The sequence below is a fragment of the Corvus moneduloides genome, chromosome 3, assembly GCF_009650955.1.
Source record: "Corvus moneduloides isolate bCorMon1 chromosome 3, bCorMon1.pri, whole genome shotgun sequence".
NCBI lineage: Eukaryota > Metazoa > Chordata > Aves > Passeriformes > Corvidae > Corvus > Corvus moneduloides.
The window spans coordinates 63515848-63532162 of NC_045478.1; the positions used below are offsets into that span (position 1 = coordinate 63515848).

Below are 16315 nucleotides of genomic sequence, written 5' to 3' on the forward strand. Positions count from 1 at the left end.
AGGCCAAACATTTCAGAAGTTCTCAAGTTTTTTCCTAGCTACCTGATGCTCAAAGGCCCCCTTAATGTCCTAAATGCAAAGGAGTGATTGGCATCTTAAAAAAACAAGCCCCCAGCTGAGGATCGTACTCTGTATCTCAAGACAACTGTGACTCTTCCTGATCAAAGCCGATCTGAAAATACCATAGGAATACTTACCTTGTCACTGTTCCAGGTGAATGTAGAAGGGCTGTGGTGTGCAGAAATGGAAGTAGATCATCTAACCCCGTCCACATTTTCAGTGAGAGCTCCAAACCTTCTGCAACCCAACAGTTTGGCCTACCTTAAACTCTGCTTAATTCTCACACCTCGTCCTCCCAAGTCATAACATCATATTTATACTTGTCTCTTTAATACTTGTTTAGAGAACACTTATAAATCCACTGATGAAATTTAAAAACCCAAAAGACAGTCTCCCTTAAAATGGATTAAAACAGCGTCAGCTCCCTTGAAGTTAATGAATGAATACTATCCCTTAGAGCTGTTTTTATTCCTTCTGATATCCTAAATGATGCTGAATCAGAAAGGGTGAAGCAACTGAAATCCAGATATGTTAGTTTCTGCTCCATTAGGAAAAGGAAAAATCAATTTGGCAAAACATAAAAGAAGAAAATCAATAGGAAAAGAAATTTTATTTTCAGTTGAAAACTAAGAATACATTACAAACAACGGTGAGTGAAAATTATTCATTGATTTGTATAACACCTTTTACAAGCCCAAAAAGTGTTTCAAAGAATTATAGATTATTTAAACTTAAGGATCACTTACCACCAAAATGCATCTATCTCCGGAGTGGAATGCAGCTGCTACAAAATTGCAATAGCAAACAAAGCACCACAGCTTTAGGGCACAAATGCTTTATCTGAAGATGCATCAAGGGAAGTTGAAAATGCAGAATGGAATTATCCAGGCTGGAATATGACCACACTGCAACTATATTGATTTCAGTTTAAGCTTAAACTCATGGAAGATAGGTCCATCAGCCCAATAAACAAACTTTGGCTCACAAAGTCCCTAAGATGCTCTGGGATAATGTGCCAGAGGATGGGTCATTCTGTGTTTGCCCTATTCCTTCTGCTGTTTCCCTGGCCACTGTCAGCAAGCCGATGGCATCAGGCTGATGGCCATTAGGTCTGAAGCACACCCTCAGCGGCCGGGCAGCCAGCTCTGGCGGGAGGGCAGGTGGTGCAGGAGGCAGGCCTGTGTTCTCCGGCATGAATCACCGCACTCATCCAGAGGCACTGTAAATCCTCCATGTTAAGCACACATTAAGTTGTTTCAGGATATGGGCCACATTTATATCACTGTCATAAGCAGCAAGGGCTCACACTGCATAAAATTACACAAATTACCTTTTGTACCTCAAGATGTACTTAGCAAGCAAACTCCTAGAGGCAGGGAATGTGCAGTCTTTCTGTTTCTCTAAAGCACCTTATTCAATTACGGCAATATAAAAATGATTTATAACAATCTATTAAAAATATAACTCAAATGACTTATCACTCCTGGGGTCCTGGGAATATACTGTAGGATTTGCCATTTAATTTTAAATCAGATCAAGTGGCCAGTACCTCATGTTTTAGAGAAGGATGAGAACTATTGATACACCTCAACAATTGCAAGAGCAGAGTGTTTGGGATGATACAATCTTGGGTCATCACCCAGTATGTGACCGGCGGAAGCAGAAATGTAGAATAAAGTGGCAGACACTTCTGCTCCCTACAGTCCATAACCCAATCAGTTCTTCCACTGATCAGGAAGTTTCCACGAGTCCAAAAGCTGCTGCAGGGCATGTAGGCAGGCAGACTTAAAACACTTGCCATCACTGCCACGGCAGTTTCTTTCTCCCTCAGCTTTCTCTGGAAAAGCTTCTTGGGAAGATGAAAGTCCAAAATAGCAGCAAGACAGAATAAACAGCTTGCCTAAAAGGCCACAAGCTGGGCTGGAAAGAGATTCACAAAGCATCTTGCACACAGAGTCCTAGGCAAACTGCATTGCACAGGATGACCCAGAGCCCTGGGGACAGCTGAAGCCACTCGTGGGGTAGAAACACAGCACCTGTTTCATCCCACCCAGTTCAACAATCCAAGTGCTAAAACCAAGGACATGTAATAAGAAAATCTCAGTTTAGAAACCTCACCCGTCTCTTCTCATTTTCAGCATAACCAAGATCTAGTACAGAAGCCTGCATCAGTATCAAAATCAAAATAGACATTGAGTGCTTCAGAGGCATGCACCATATCTGATAAAATACTCCTAATTCTGACCATCAGCAGACAGGGATGGAAACTATTTGCACCCTGGAACTGCCCATTTTTGATAAAGTGTGTTGATAAAGCTGTATTCATAGGAACGCCCAGGCCAGGAACTGCCCTATTTGGCCAATAAAACTCTTTCCTCTGCTCTTATGGACAATGGTATCTGGCAGCTCTTTTCATAAAAGCTGTACCTTGAAAACAATGTCAGGGCAGATGAGAGAGGATAACCCCTGTGTGAGTGATCAAACAGCATGAGCTAGAAATCAATAACCCACAGCTAATCAGACATGCCCTCACCTGATAAAACTAGCCAAGAATACGATACATTAGAAAAATACCTTTAATTTTAATGCCATATTGAATAGATAGCTATATCTACATATGAGAAATGGCAGAAGCTGTAGGAATACTAAATTCTTGTTTGCTTTTACACTTTCTACAAATTCTCAGCTTCATGTCTTCCACTGCTCCTTCCCCCAGTTAATGAGCTTTGTTCCTGTAGTTGGGAGAACTCTTAACATATTCCATTCTTAAGGAAGATTAAAACATAAAGGCCACTACTAGTATAGAATATGTTTCTTGCATCATAAAATCATTAATGCATTGATTCCTATGGGTCTCCCTGCCCAATTCCCTAGGGATTAGCACAACACCAGCGACAGGTGATGCTCTATCCCTACTCCTACAAAGGACTCCTTTGTGGATACTCTAGCACCTAATATGTCTTACCCTGTACCTTTTCCTCAGCAACGTCACTCTCTTTTCTAAATAGCTGTCTTTTTTCAGAGAGCTTTTTCTCTTGAGAAAACATTCTTTGGTTATATTTGGCTAAAGCTGGCCAACCAGCTCAAAAGTCATCGAGAGGACAGCTACGCACCTCACCTCACCCACAGTGCAATACAGGAGCCTCATTTTCTAAGGAAATGAGTCTAAAAAACAAACATTGAGCCCAGTATTTTCTGGTCTCTCACTCCCTGTGAATCTAACGTTCATCTTTGTTATAACCTTCTTCTGACAGGAATTGCCTTTATCTGTATTTTGTAAAGCTTTGAGCATATTGCCAGCACTTTAATAGTAAAATATCATAGAGAACCATATATCTGAATATTATTATGCAGAAAATATGTGCATGTTCACACAGACAGCAGATATATAAAAATACTGAATATGTAATTTAAGGCCGTATTTGTGTTTAAGTATGTAGGTCAAACACAGGGCAAATTTTTTCTGTTACACACAAAACCTACATGTACACTGGACCGAAAGAAAGCACATAAAAACTGCTTTAATTCTGGATGCTAAAAGGTGCAAGTTCTAACTAGCGTTTGGAAGGGTGATTTCCCCAGGGAACCCCAGGTGTTCTGGGCACGCGCCAAGCCATTATTGCTGAGCACTGGGATTGAGGTTCACCTCACCTCACCTCAGCCATCTGTCTCCCTATAGAGACTCAGGCACCTCCAGAGGGTGATACCTGGGAGGATGGAATGAATCAACCTGCCTGAGTCTCACCACTGACTACAGGGGCGGCCCAGACTACTCACGCAGATAAACCACGTAATTTTTGAGTAGCTATGGTTAGGTGAGATGAATGCCAGACTCGGTGAATATTAGCCTGCAAAAACCAAGTGAGTGGGAAGATTCCACATCACAGCTGGATGAGAATAAGAAAGAGCAAACCATAAACTTACCCATCCAGTAACACCAAACCAAATTCTCAGGGTCTACACAGACGCAAAAACTGGTTTATAGTACCCGGAAACTTCTGCAACTGCATGAACAGGTCTTTCATAAGAAACAAATATTTCTAAGGCAACTAACATTATCATTTTGAATATATTTATTGCCAATGAAATGTTGAGGTATTCTCCCTATAGGTACTGAAAAATGGTGATTATTTCCAGCAAATGGCAGAAGGGCAATTTCTACTTTGATTCTGATTTGGATAATTTCCCTTTAGTCACCACAAAAATCAGAATGAAGATCTAGAGTGAAAAAACCGAAACAAATCCATACAACCTGAGCTGGACTCTGCAGCAGCAGGCTCTAATTGCTGTACCTTCCCCATATTTCAAGGAGATAGGGTAACACACACAACCCACTGAGCAGTGGGTTTAAAAATTGCTAATCGTCCACTCATTTCTGCAGTTCAATTTGTTGGCTTTAGAGTAATTCTATTGGTTTCGAAGTTCTACTTCCCATTAGTGCTGTATCGACCATGAGATATTGTTAGAGGGGGTTTTGTGATTTTTTTTCTACCTTCACTGGCTGGAATACAGCTTATCCCCATGTCCATTAAATATACATTTGAACAGCATTTCCACCTGCACTTTGTCACCTCGGGTTCTCAAGGGGTGTACCTCCACTTGGCTCTGAGCTCAAGGGCGCCCTTGATATCAGTCTGAGAGTGCCAACAGGCATGCTAATGCCCATTTGAAACAGCTTTTCCTTCGCCTCAGATGTTTTCATGCACTCAACAAATAAAAAGTCTCTGCTTCACTCTGCAGTGCTGTAGGACAACCTCACCTCATTCTGTCAGTGAGCTACAGTTGCTTTCAGGCACTTTCTAGGCTTCGCTTTCCTTCCTGGAGTGTGTCGTGAGACCCCCCTACCTTAGAATCCAAGTTAGCAAAAAGCTCCGAGTGTATTGATCTAAGCTTACCTTCTTGAAGGTGCTCACCCCACTGCTGTTAATACTGCATTTCTTTTCAAAATGTCCACATTCCCTGGAAAATTAGAAACACCCTGCTATTATGAGCTGCTTCTGAACATGAAAGAACACAAATTGCAAAGAGGGAACAAAAAGATGAATTTTCTGCAAATAAAACTTTGGCAGTAAAGATAATTTGTTCCTCTTCTGTCAGTAAGAGGTGTCTATATGGGTCACTGAAGAGGTTCTTTACTGGGAATAAGTTAAATTCAGCATCTACCATCTTGTCCTGTGGGTGAAGCATGCTATCTCAAATACGCAATACAGCCCAAACTGGGTGTCATCTTTTTTAAACTTTCTTTTTTTGTGAATCACTTCCAAGTCTTGGGGGTAGGACATCACGACAGCCAGTTCCTCAACAAAGAACTGACATGAGAACAAAAGCTATTCCTGAAGAGTTCTCAAAATAAAAGTGAGACAGATGAGTGAGGAAAAGTTGCATGGGTGTTCATCAAACAAGGACATGGTCAGGAAAGAAGTACCAGAAAATATAAATTCATTAAAGACAAACTGGCTCATGGAATTGTCAGTTCTGCAGAAATATGTTTTAGGAAAAAAACACAAGAAGGCTCCAACACTGTGAATATGTCAGGTTTGGACACCTTCAGAGATAACAGTGTCAGTGTTTCATCTGAGAATTATTTTCCATTTTTAATATATTTGTATATTTTATGTTCTAGTACTGTATTGAATAGCAAAACCAGCACAGTTGATTCAGAGTGAATCCCTCCTAGAACCTTCCTCCGTGAGGAGGAATTTCAGACTTTCGTTCTAAATTGAACCTTAGGTAAATCTTGAAATCCTTTGGAAAACAGAATTTTATTTCATTGCCCAACACTGTTTTAATGTCAACCCTTTGTCAACAGCTAAGTCAAGCTTTGGGAGAAAATGCTGGTGTCCTTTTGAAAAATGGTTCCTGAATGGATTCCCTTTCCAATGGCATCTGGTGAGGGCTGCTTTGCCATAAATCTAGACCAAAAGCTGCTAAGCAGTTGTCCTGAAAAACTACAAATAGTTAAGTACCTGGCCATATTCTGGACCCTGGGCAATATTTTTCCATATAATTATTTCTGCTGCTGTCATTAGCTCTGGCACTCTCACTATTTATTACCATAGGTATTTCGAGACTCATAAAAATGTGATCTTACTCAAGGCTTAAGCAACACATGAAATAAATCAGCAGCACTGAACATTGGCTGACACTGGATGAAACCTGGCTGGGAACAGCTGGACTGCTCTCTTGACTAATATTTACAAAAGCCACGATTATATCACTGAGTGACACCATGTGAATATAACAATTTATCAATTACCATGTTTAACTGAAATCCCTGCAGGAGGGGATGGCATTCTCACTTAACAATAAGTATCTACTGTATGTTAATTAAGTCAATTATTTTGCAGCTAAGCTTACTTCAGGGATATTTGGGTATTTTAACTACCCATTTCCTAAGCACTGCTTACTTCAGAGGCAGAGAAAACACAGAGTTCAGCAGGGTGGTCACTTGCATCAGTACCCAGTCAGTAACACCGCTGGAATTATGTGGGGCACACGCTGGAGCAGGGGGAAACACAGACCAATGCACAGAATTTATTTTGTTTTCCACATTCCTGCCGTGGTTCCCCTGCCTGCTGCAGGGTGCCTATGGGCAGAGAGTACCACAGCAGTTTTCCTGCCATCCCCCTGGCTGCCACTGGACCTGCTTCCACCAGCACCAGCCACTTCGGTCTCCTGCCTTTGCACATCCTCTCCCAAGTAGCTGCTCACAGCAGTGGCTGGCAGCTGTGTGTCCAAGCTGAAATGCCCATGCCCCTAGGAAAGGTTTCCAATTTTCTCACCCCATATTTACCAAGTTAGGCAAAACTGAGGGTTTATTCACTCTAAAACTGCCTGAAGTTTCACCTTGTAATGCAGAGCTCTCCAACACCAAACCCACCTCCCTGACAGCAGCGACAAAAGTCTGTCTGAACAGAGCGTGCAGGACAACCTGCCTCCGGGCCAGCAGGGACCTGGCAGCTCTGTTTCCACTAGAGCTGGTAAGCACTGACTGCGTAATGTCCTGAAAGGCCACTGAATATGAGGCTACCTGCTGCAAGGAGAGAAGGGCGCGGACATGAAGAGCTCTGCCAAAAGTGTGACATTGCCAGGGAACACAAGGATCAGGTTCATACAGATGGGAGAAGCAAGTGGACCTGCTCAGAGGGGACAAGGTTCCCATGAAGATAAAACCAGCACGTCATACTGATATGAAACATATATTTGGGCACTAGAAACCACTACCACATGGCTTTTTATGAAATCTTCCACCTTCTGCGTCATGCCGGATTAACTCTCTTGTACCAGCAATGACATGAGCAGTTCAGCTACACTCCTGTCTCCTTCAGATTACAGGTTTTACTCCAATGCAAGAGAAAATACAAATCTCCTATTTGCCAGTCCCACTGCACAGCCTCTTTAAAAAGTTTTTCTTCAAAATGTCACACAGGTAACATGAATAGCGCAGCTTGTTTGTGTGGATCTCAAGCTAACATCCAAAGGAACAGGTGGCATCCATGGTTCACCTCTGGAAATTGCTTTTAAACCTTGTCTTTCTTTCCAGGAATCATTGTTCAAAAAGAAGAAAAAAGTTTGGGGTGATGAAGTCTGCTCCTTTGAGAGCCTGACAAGAAAGTTTCCCTCATATGGATCTTAGCCATAGATTTTTATTCCCAATTCCTACATGTTGAGAGTCTGCATAATAATTGTATTTTAGTCTTTGGAGCCCATCTGCCACTAAAGGGGAAATTTCACCTTCTTCTTTCTTCCTACAGAGAGGTTTATAAATCAGTAAGCACACAGATATGGGAGCACGGGACTTAGTTGCCTTTCCAGGAGCCCTTAATGGCTCAGACAATCACAGCAAGTGCTCTTTTCAGAAACACAGGGAGGGAGGAGAGAAGTTACGATAAATTTAGTTTTCTTTTGAAGTTAATAACCTCCTACAAAGGCTTTTGGTAAAACACAGACACCTTAACATTTTTTTCCTTTTCAAACAATTTTTTTCCTCTATTTTTCCCTCAGATGGTAAAATCTGAGGAAACCTGTCTCTTCAGAAGTAACTGCTTTGTGTGAATGACATCAGCAGACCACGAGGTTACCACTGGTAAGTTGGCACCCTGAGGGGAATGAAATGAAATCTCTTATCAGCCTACTTGCTCCTCTTCTTTTCTGCATTTGGTGCCTTTTGTAATATGCAAAGCAAAGGAAATGTTTTGCTCCCCTTGATTTTTTTTCACCTTTTTTTTTCCCCTCAGGAGAAGGAACAATACGTTTAACTGGTTTCTCCAAGGTCTCAGCTGCAGCTTCAGGTTTGTTTGGTACCTCAGTCAGAGGTGAGTGATTTATACTCCCTCTTCTTTCTGCCTCACATCAGACCTTCTCTCACCTACCACTGGGTTCTCCTGAGACTTGTTTCAGGCAGTTTGAAAACCCAGGGTCTTCCCAGGGAAAGAAGACCTCCACAAATGTGGATAATGCTAACTTTTACAAACTCCTCTACCACAGCAACGGCTTTGCTGTGTTGACTTCAAAACCATGGCAGATATAATCTATTATCAATTTCCCAGTGTGGTGATCCTGTTGTAACTCTCCTTCTTCTGGCTTCTCGCAGGTCAGAAGGCTTCAGAGGCAGAAAGTGTTGGTGTGGAAGGGAGATGATGAGGAGGAGAAAATGGGTGAATGTATGGGAAAGTGGCTACAGCACGAGAAGATTCCCTTCCCTGTACATAGGATTTCCAACAGGTGGAGCCAGTATGGCAACTACCCACAAAAATAGGGAATGAACCTGAAAGGTGAAAGCTCCAAGGGAAGATTTCATGAGGGGTTGTTGCAGGAGAACATCTGAAATAATGAACCTATAATGGCACACAACCATTAGCCCCAGGAGAAGAGATGGGAGGTGGGCACTTTCTGCATAGTTTTTAATAAGTCTCATGGATCCAGTAAGCACACATTATGCAAAGAACAGTTTAATCTTTCCTAAACTAAGCTTACAAACAAAGATGTTAAATCACTGCAGGATCCCAAGTCTGGAGTACAGCAGGGGAGCCTGGATGTCATCAGGAGGATTGCTCATATACTGTCACATGCAGCTTCCCAGCAGGTGAGGGAATATGTGGAAGCAGGGAGAGAATGTTAGCCCAAGCTGGGGTGGAGGAGAACTTCCAAAAACCTGCAAGGGAAGAATAAAGGTTAAGGAGCTGAACTATACACACAGATCTCTGCTGTTTTTACAAAAAACATGCTTTAATAAACTGTGTTTAAAAAAAAAAAAAAAAGTGTATTTTCCTTTTTAAATAAAATAAAAAGAGCAATGCTATTTTCTTTTTGGAGAAGCTATTTCTGAGTCACTACACCCACCTGACACGACTCCTCACTTGCAGAGCAAATATGCCTGTACCCCCATGCATACTCTGAGAACGTCCAGAGGTTCCTCCTTGGGAGAGGCACAGAAAGCCAGGCCTGGTTTAGGAGCCATCAGCCAGTGAAGGACAAGAAAAGGTGTCAGCCACTTTGTAAGTGTGACAAGGGGAGGAAAGTGGGCTGAGAGGCAAATGGGTAACTCCAGCACATGACAGAGACATGATAGAAAGGCACAAGGGATGAGATAGTGAAGATACTGTTTTTTTGAAGGATGACACAATTTAAAACAAAATAAGTTTGGTCAAATGTTTATCACAGTCTCTCCAGGAACCTCCACCGTTCCTGTTTATTAATTTTAATGATATGGTATCTGCAGTTCCTAGTCAGAACCAAGGCTCCCCTGACACATACATCACAAGAGGATGGGGCCCTGCCATGCACGGCACACGGAGAAGGAAGATAAATAGTGCACCAAGAATAGACCAGCAGGATAAAACTATTCACATGACTTTTGAAGCCTTAGAGAGTCCCAATTTTCTTTGGCAGGAAATTATTCTGTCCCAAAAAACTTGTCTTCATTCCAAACAAAGCTAAATACCACATCTGAAATTTCCCAAGCAGAAAAAACCCCAACAACCACTATAGTGTTGGTTACAAATATAACATCAAACCAAGTACATCTCAAATGGTTTTCTGAAGAGTATAGGTTTCAATTAATCCATGCATCCTAGCTTGCCTGAGCAGTTCTATGTACACACATACACACATCTGCAGTTTTTAAAAACATAAATAGGCATCTGCACCTGTCTCTCCATTTTGTTGCAGCTGTATCCTCTTTATGTTTCCCCAAGAAATCATGTTTTGACACACAAAAAAATACTCCTCTCCCAGCCTTGAGGCTGTAAAGAAAGCTATGGATGCAACAGGAATGAAGCCAGCAGTGTTCCAGAGAAATCTGGGAGAGGGACATTGGACATACTCCTAAAACCTGGAGTGTGCAATACTCACAAGCACAGACTGTCGGCCAGCCCCTGGCAGGTTTTACCATTTCTGATGGCAACATGAAGGAGGACATAAAGGTGTGGGACTGATCTCCCCTACCTGTAATTCCCTGGAAGTCCAGGCAGCTAGAAGAGAGCAGTAGTCATCCAGGCTCCCTTTGTACTCAGAGGAGAGTGAGCAATCCCTTCAGAGAAGGATTCATCCCTTCCTACATGGATACCTGAGGCAGACAGGATGAACCACCCCTGAAGGGACTCTCTCTCTGCAGAGTCCTCCCACCACTGCAGAGGGGCTTCAGACCACCACCATAGATTTGATGCCTGTTACGAGCCAGATGAGAAGAAACCCTCCTGAAACAACGCTTTCAAAGCAGTGTCAGTGTCATTTCAGGATCCCAGCTCAATTCTCTATTTCACCATGTGCTGTGTCTTTCTGCCTTGTTAGTTTATATCACCCAGCAAAGAATGGGTTAATTAACACCATTGGGAAGTACAGTGCCTCTGGTGAAAAGCTATGCCTGTGAAAAGCTGAAAAGTTTGGCCTGAAAAGCCAAAATTGCCCTCCATTTTTAATTATTGACATTTTTATTCTAATTAGTGTATCACCAAGAAGTCATATTCTGCCCCCAAACACTTCTCCTTTGTTTAAACCTACAAGACAACTTCCTTCATTTTAATTCCAAAGTTGTTCCCCACCTGCCAAGTTTTGAGTGTAGTTTTGCCATTTATTACTATGTATCAAACACAAGAAAATCTTCCTGGTAAGAGGTAAAAACATTCCCATTTTTCTCCTGTCCTTCACCATAAGTCTGTCACACATAAGGAAACACTGGCAAGGGAACCTGGATTACTGTATTTCTTCACAGAGGTATGAGCTTCTAGGAATACATTAAATAACCCAACTTAATTTTACAAGTGCTGGTCATATTCTTTGATATTTTCCACTTCAGGGACCATAAGGTTTCCCCAAGTCCAGTAAAGTAAATTTTTTAAATCTTTGTGAATGCCAAAGGATTAAAGGATGAATTCAGAGATTTAGAGGCAGGTAACTGTTGTGGGTACAGCACCAGAAAGCCTGTCTTCACAAGTGAGCCCTGCCAGTGAGCTGCTCTGTGGCCTTGAACAAATCACTTCACCTCTCTGGTACTTCTGCTTTCTTGTCAATATTTTTGTCTGCTTAAGTGTGTGGTTTCTGGGGCAACTCCTGTGGGTTTGTAAAGTGCCTGCCAGTATAGGATCTCAGCATCAAACAGAATGACACCGTAGTACAAAAATAAGGACAGAAATTCAGGAAGTACAGGGATTTGAAGGGAAATATCTGCAATGTATTTTTAAAACCTCTGATGCTATTGGGGTCTCCAGATCTCCGGGCTCTGAAGGTGTAGCAATTTTTTAAAGGACTAAGTGCCTGTCATAGATCATAACAGGGAAAAATGTAGTCATCTATGTTTTTATGACTGGCCTCTATTCTGCTTGGCTTGGTTATGTTTAATACCTGTGGAGAAGGTAATTTTAATAAATAAAAAGAGAGAGAAAGGGAGAAAGTGTCAGCATGAGACTGGGTATGAAGTTATTGAGAACAGGAGTGTAAATGTGTCAAGGAAATCCCCAGTGATCCAAAAGGGAATGCAAGTAGCTTTGCAAGCAGCAGAAGCAAGCTGGAAAAATTGTACAGGGGTCTTAGCTTTGCAGAAAGATTTTCATTTTTCAAACTGTAAATCAAACCAAATTAAATCGAAACTACATTTCTATAGCACCTTTCATACTGGGCTCCCAAGGCACTTCACACCGAAGGCAAAGCCACTGAAGTGTTTATGAAGGCAGCAGGTCAGAAGAGCCCTGAGCCAAGGTGTGGCTGGGAGGCAGCAGCACCAGGAGACGTCACCGGCTGAGAGGTCCCTGCACCGCAGAACCAGGCTCAGCACTCCCACGGGAGGAGGAAAGCCAGGAAACATCACAGTGCACAGACCCATACATGAGGTGTGAGGCACTGGTAAGCCATATGAGAGCTCTCAGGGCCTTTGAAAAGCAGACACAACACAAGAACTGCCCAACTGCTCCACAAGAACCAACACAGAAAGAGGAAAGGCAACTTGTGCCTCCTCTGTTCTTTATCCAGAGTCTAGCATTGGTGCAAGAAAATGATGCCCTAAAATTCCACCAGTGTACGCAGCCAAGTACAGGCAGAGCTCCTGGGCAGCAGCCAGGTTTTGGGGCACACAGTCTCTGTAGGCTGCCCACCTCTACAACCCACTTAGGAGCAGGAGCAAACGGCCCAGCCCTTCCCTGGCATTGCTGCAGCAAGGAGAGCAGGCTGACCTGTCTCCTCAGCCACACTCAGACATCTGACCACCCCCTGGACCAGGCTGGATGGAATACAGCACCACCCGGACAGCAAAACCTTCAGTTGCCACAAAACAGCTTTCTTTGCACCAAGGTTAAGAACAAAAATGTTCCTGGGTGCAAAAGCTGAAAAAATCCTTTCACCAGTAACTCTAGGCAGGCTCAGCTTTCTAAGGTAAATTTCATCTCTGCTAATCCTATCAGTTAATATTGAAATCAAATACAATATGGTATTTGATATGACAGTCTCCTTCTTATGAAGTCAGCTGCAGCATTTTTTATTTGCATATGATTTAATTACATTTTCATTCCAGGTATTCCATTCTGTGTATAGTGGGTAAAAGCACATGAATTCTGTATGACTGTGATGGTAGGAGAGATTATGAAACTTAGAATAACGCTGCAACGTTAGGAAATACGGAAGAGAAGTATTGCTGTTTTAGGAATGAGTCTTCAGGAGGATGGGTGAAGTGAATAAGCAATACAGTCCCATTTCTGACAGATACAGAGCAACATTTCAGCTGCCCATATAATTTTTAAGATAGCCACAACCTTTTTTTGTAAGATACACTACCTTGTTTACAGGTTTGAGCTAAACCACTACTCAAGGAGAAAAATCTGCAAAAGAGAAGAACAGCAGGTCACCTCAATTCCTGGCAAAATGCAGCTATGGCATTGCTGGGCTTACTCTCTGTGTTTCCAAGGGGTGGGTGGTGGGTATGGGGGACCTCTGCCCTGGGTTCTCCAATGTGTATTTGCTCTGTAATGTTTCTGCTCCCAGATTAACAAGAAGCATTGGAAATCATAAAAATTTTCTGCATAGTCAGAATGGAAAATACAACATTTGCAATAAAGGAAACAGCTGAGCAAACTGTTGGATGCTGTGCATCAGTGACCATTGTTTATGGTCACTGGTAGTGAAAACCAGTAAGACCTCTCAGAGCCAAACACTTGCTTATTAGCTGAAGACACATGCACAACATTCAAGTGCAAATAACCCCAGCCACCTGTAAATAGTAGCACATCATGTAGAATTATTTCACTCTCTATCACACCAATTGCAGCCATCAAGTGTGAGCTTGAAGGAACAGCTGTGAGAAAGTGGTGATAAGGAGAAGACCCAGTTGTTTTGCACATATAAGGAAGGATTTGTGCAGACTGGGGATACAAAATAGATTCCCAGTCCTCAAATCCTGACATGAAGAGTTAGTGGTAAACTACATTTTTATGTTAAAAAAAAATAAAATCTGAACTTGTTTTATGACACGCATGTTAGTCATTTGTCTGTCTACCACATCAGAAATTGTTAAGGGAAAGAAAATACCACGTTCTTATATATTCAATTGATACAATGGAATGGGCAATGGGAAACATTTCCGGTCTTTTAAGTGCTGAAGACTTTTTTGTGTTCCTGGATTTTGATCCTGGCCAAGTTTGTAACTTCACAGCATTTTCTGCCTTAGTTTACCCATCAGTGGGCTGGGTGTAATGACAGTGCTGCTTCTTAACTCAGAGTTCACATTTTCAAAGTGAGCTGAGACAAACAGAAGGTGCTTTATGAATGTAAAATATTGATTTTTTTTTTCTCCCAGTTTGCGCAAGGTCTAGAACTTTATACAGTAGTTAACGTATTCCTTGGACACAGCACAAACTTCTTCCTTTCCTGTAGTGAGAGGATATTTAGAAAGAGATTTGGAGACAAAACCAATTCAAACAGGGCTGCCTGCCCATGAAGAACAGTGATAAAAAGCCAATTTTGGTTATTTTAGCATTAAAATGTTTCAGTCATAATAATCCTTTATTTACTGGTTATTGGGCAGCAACTGTTAAATGGTACGGCACAATTAAGTTTTCTGTCTATTAGGTTACAATCACAAGGAATATTTGCCTGTAATATCCTAGCTAACAAGTAAGTAAACTCATAATATGAACACCCAAGTATTTATACTTGAAAACAACTGTTATTCAGACCAGAGCATAAAATTATTTGAAGTCACTGTGCAAAGTTTCCAGTGTTAATGTTTCACTAGCTCTAGGTGCATTTCCTCCAATGTTGAAATTGTGAATACATGGAGACAGAAAAGCAGGCAATGATTTTCTCTGGATTAGCCATTTCTGTAATGCATGTGAAGGTCTTAAAAAGTTCGCGACCAAATTTGGAAAACTGGAAAAATTTGCTGCTTCTGCTGAGGAGAAGGAAAGAACTGATTAAGAAGAATTCCAATTAATGATGTAGATAAAAGATGTGAATAGAAGATTTGTAAGTGGCAAGTAGTTTTCTTCTTCAGAATAAAACTCACAGTCTTGTATTTTTTCAACATCAGATTCATTTTTCTTGTCATTTTGAACACTTCACATTCCTTTTCTGGAGTTATAATTTTAGCCTTCTACAGAGACAATATTGAGAAACTCCTCTTTTTATGCACACAGGCATTTCAACTGAGATATATTTACCAAGCAGATATGTGCTAAACATAGGCAAGACAGCACAATCCTCTAATGCAAACACACACACACACACACAGAGAATTGTTTCAATACAAAAGGTAGAAAAAATACTGATTTTACACAGTAAGTTGATAGGCTGAACAGTTCATGTTCAGTAATACTGGTGAGCTGGTTTTGGAATATAACAGGAGGTAGGATGACAGTAAAAGGAGAAGTAACTACTTTAAGTATTAGGAGAAGTGACTTTTCAACAGCACAAGAGTCATACTAGTCCATTACAGCCCATATACGCAGATTTGCATGGTTGAAGCCCATGCCCCAGGAGGCTTCACAGCTGTTGCTACCCAAACCAGTCAGAGAAATCCACAAATGTTTCAGATAAAGGCAGATAAAGTCTCACATGTGTGGACAACAAGATCAGCAAGCTACATACTTGTGCTTCATGAAGAAACCACTGTAAATAATAAAGTGACCACCACTGTGTAATTATCTCAATGACTTTTTCATGCTATGGTTTTGCCAGATGAAAGCAAATCAGAGGAACTGAATTTTCCCATAGATGCTTCAGTCTTATAAGAAGGAATGATTAGTCCCATCTTTCCCCTTTCCTGCTTCTCACACCCCAGGACAGCTCTGGTTTTTACTCTACTGCTGGCAGAGGGATATCAGTACTTCTTGTAATTCAACCATCAAGCTTTAAGTCTGCTTCCCAAGGCTAAATGGAAGCCAAATCTCAAAGCTGCATGCATCCTATGGCCTACTGGGATCTAAATACAACTAATTTCTGCTGGCTGAACTGTAATAATGAAGATTTTGAGTGCTCAGTGATAAAATTGGGGAGGCTGTATTTAAGGCAATGGAAGTTACACCATGTGCAAAATTCTATTCCCCAGACCGAGATGAAAAAGCTGTTGTTGAATGTTGCATGGATAAGACAGAAGAAGAGTATAATTTATGCATTATAATTGAAATCAAAGAAGCATTTCCTGCTAATGCTGTCATGCCTGCTTTGCAAGGCTAACCCTAATGACCAACAATTGTACTTTTTAATACCATTTCCGAAGCAAGTGGTGGCTAGGGAATAGTCCCATTGGAACACACACCACACATGCCTCCCG

The 16315-nt window shown here is 41.6% G+C and overlaps 1 long non-coding RNA gene across 1 annotated transcript in view; it reads right to left on the minus strand.

The window, feature by feature from the left end:
- Positions 1-8946: 8946 nt before the first annotated feature.
- The window catches only part of LOC116441894, a 49730-nt gene continuing 42361 nt past the window's right edge, over positions 8947-16315 (minus strand). The window contains exon 2 of the long non-coding RNA XR_004239271.1: positions 8947-9214. This is a non-coding gene — a long non-coding RNA (uncharacterized LOC116441894). The remainder of the gene's footprint in view (positions 9215-16315) is intronic.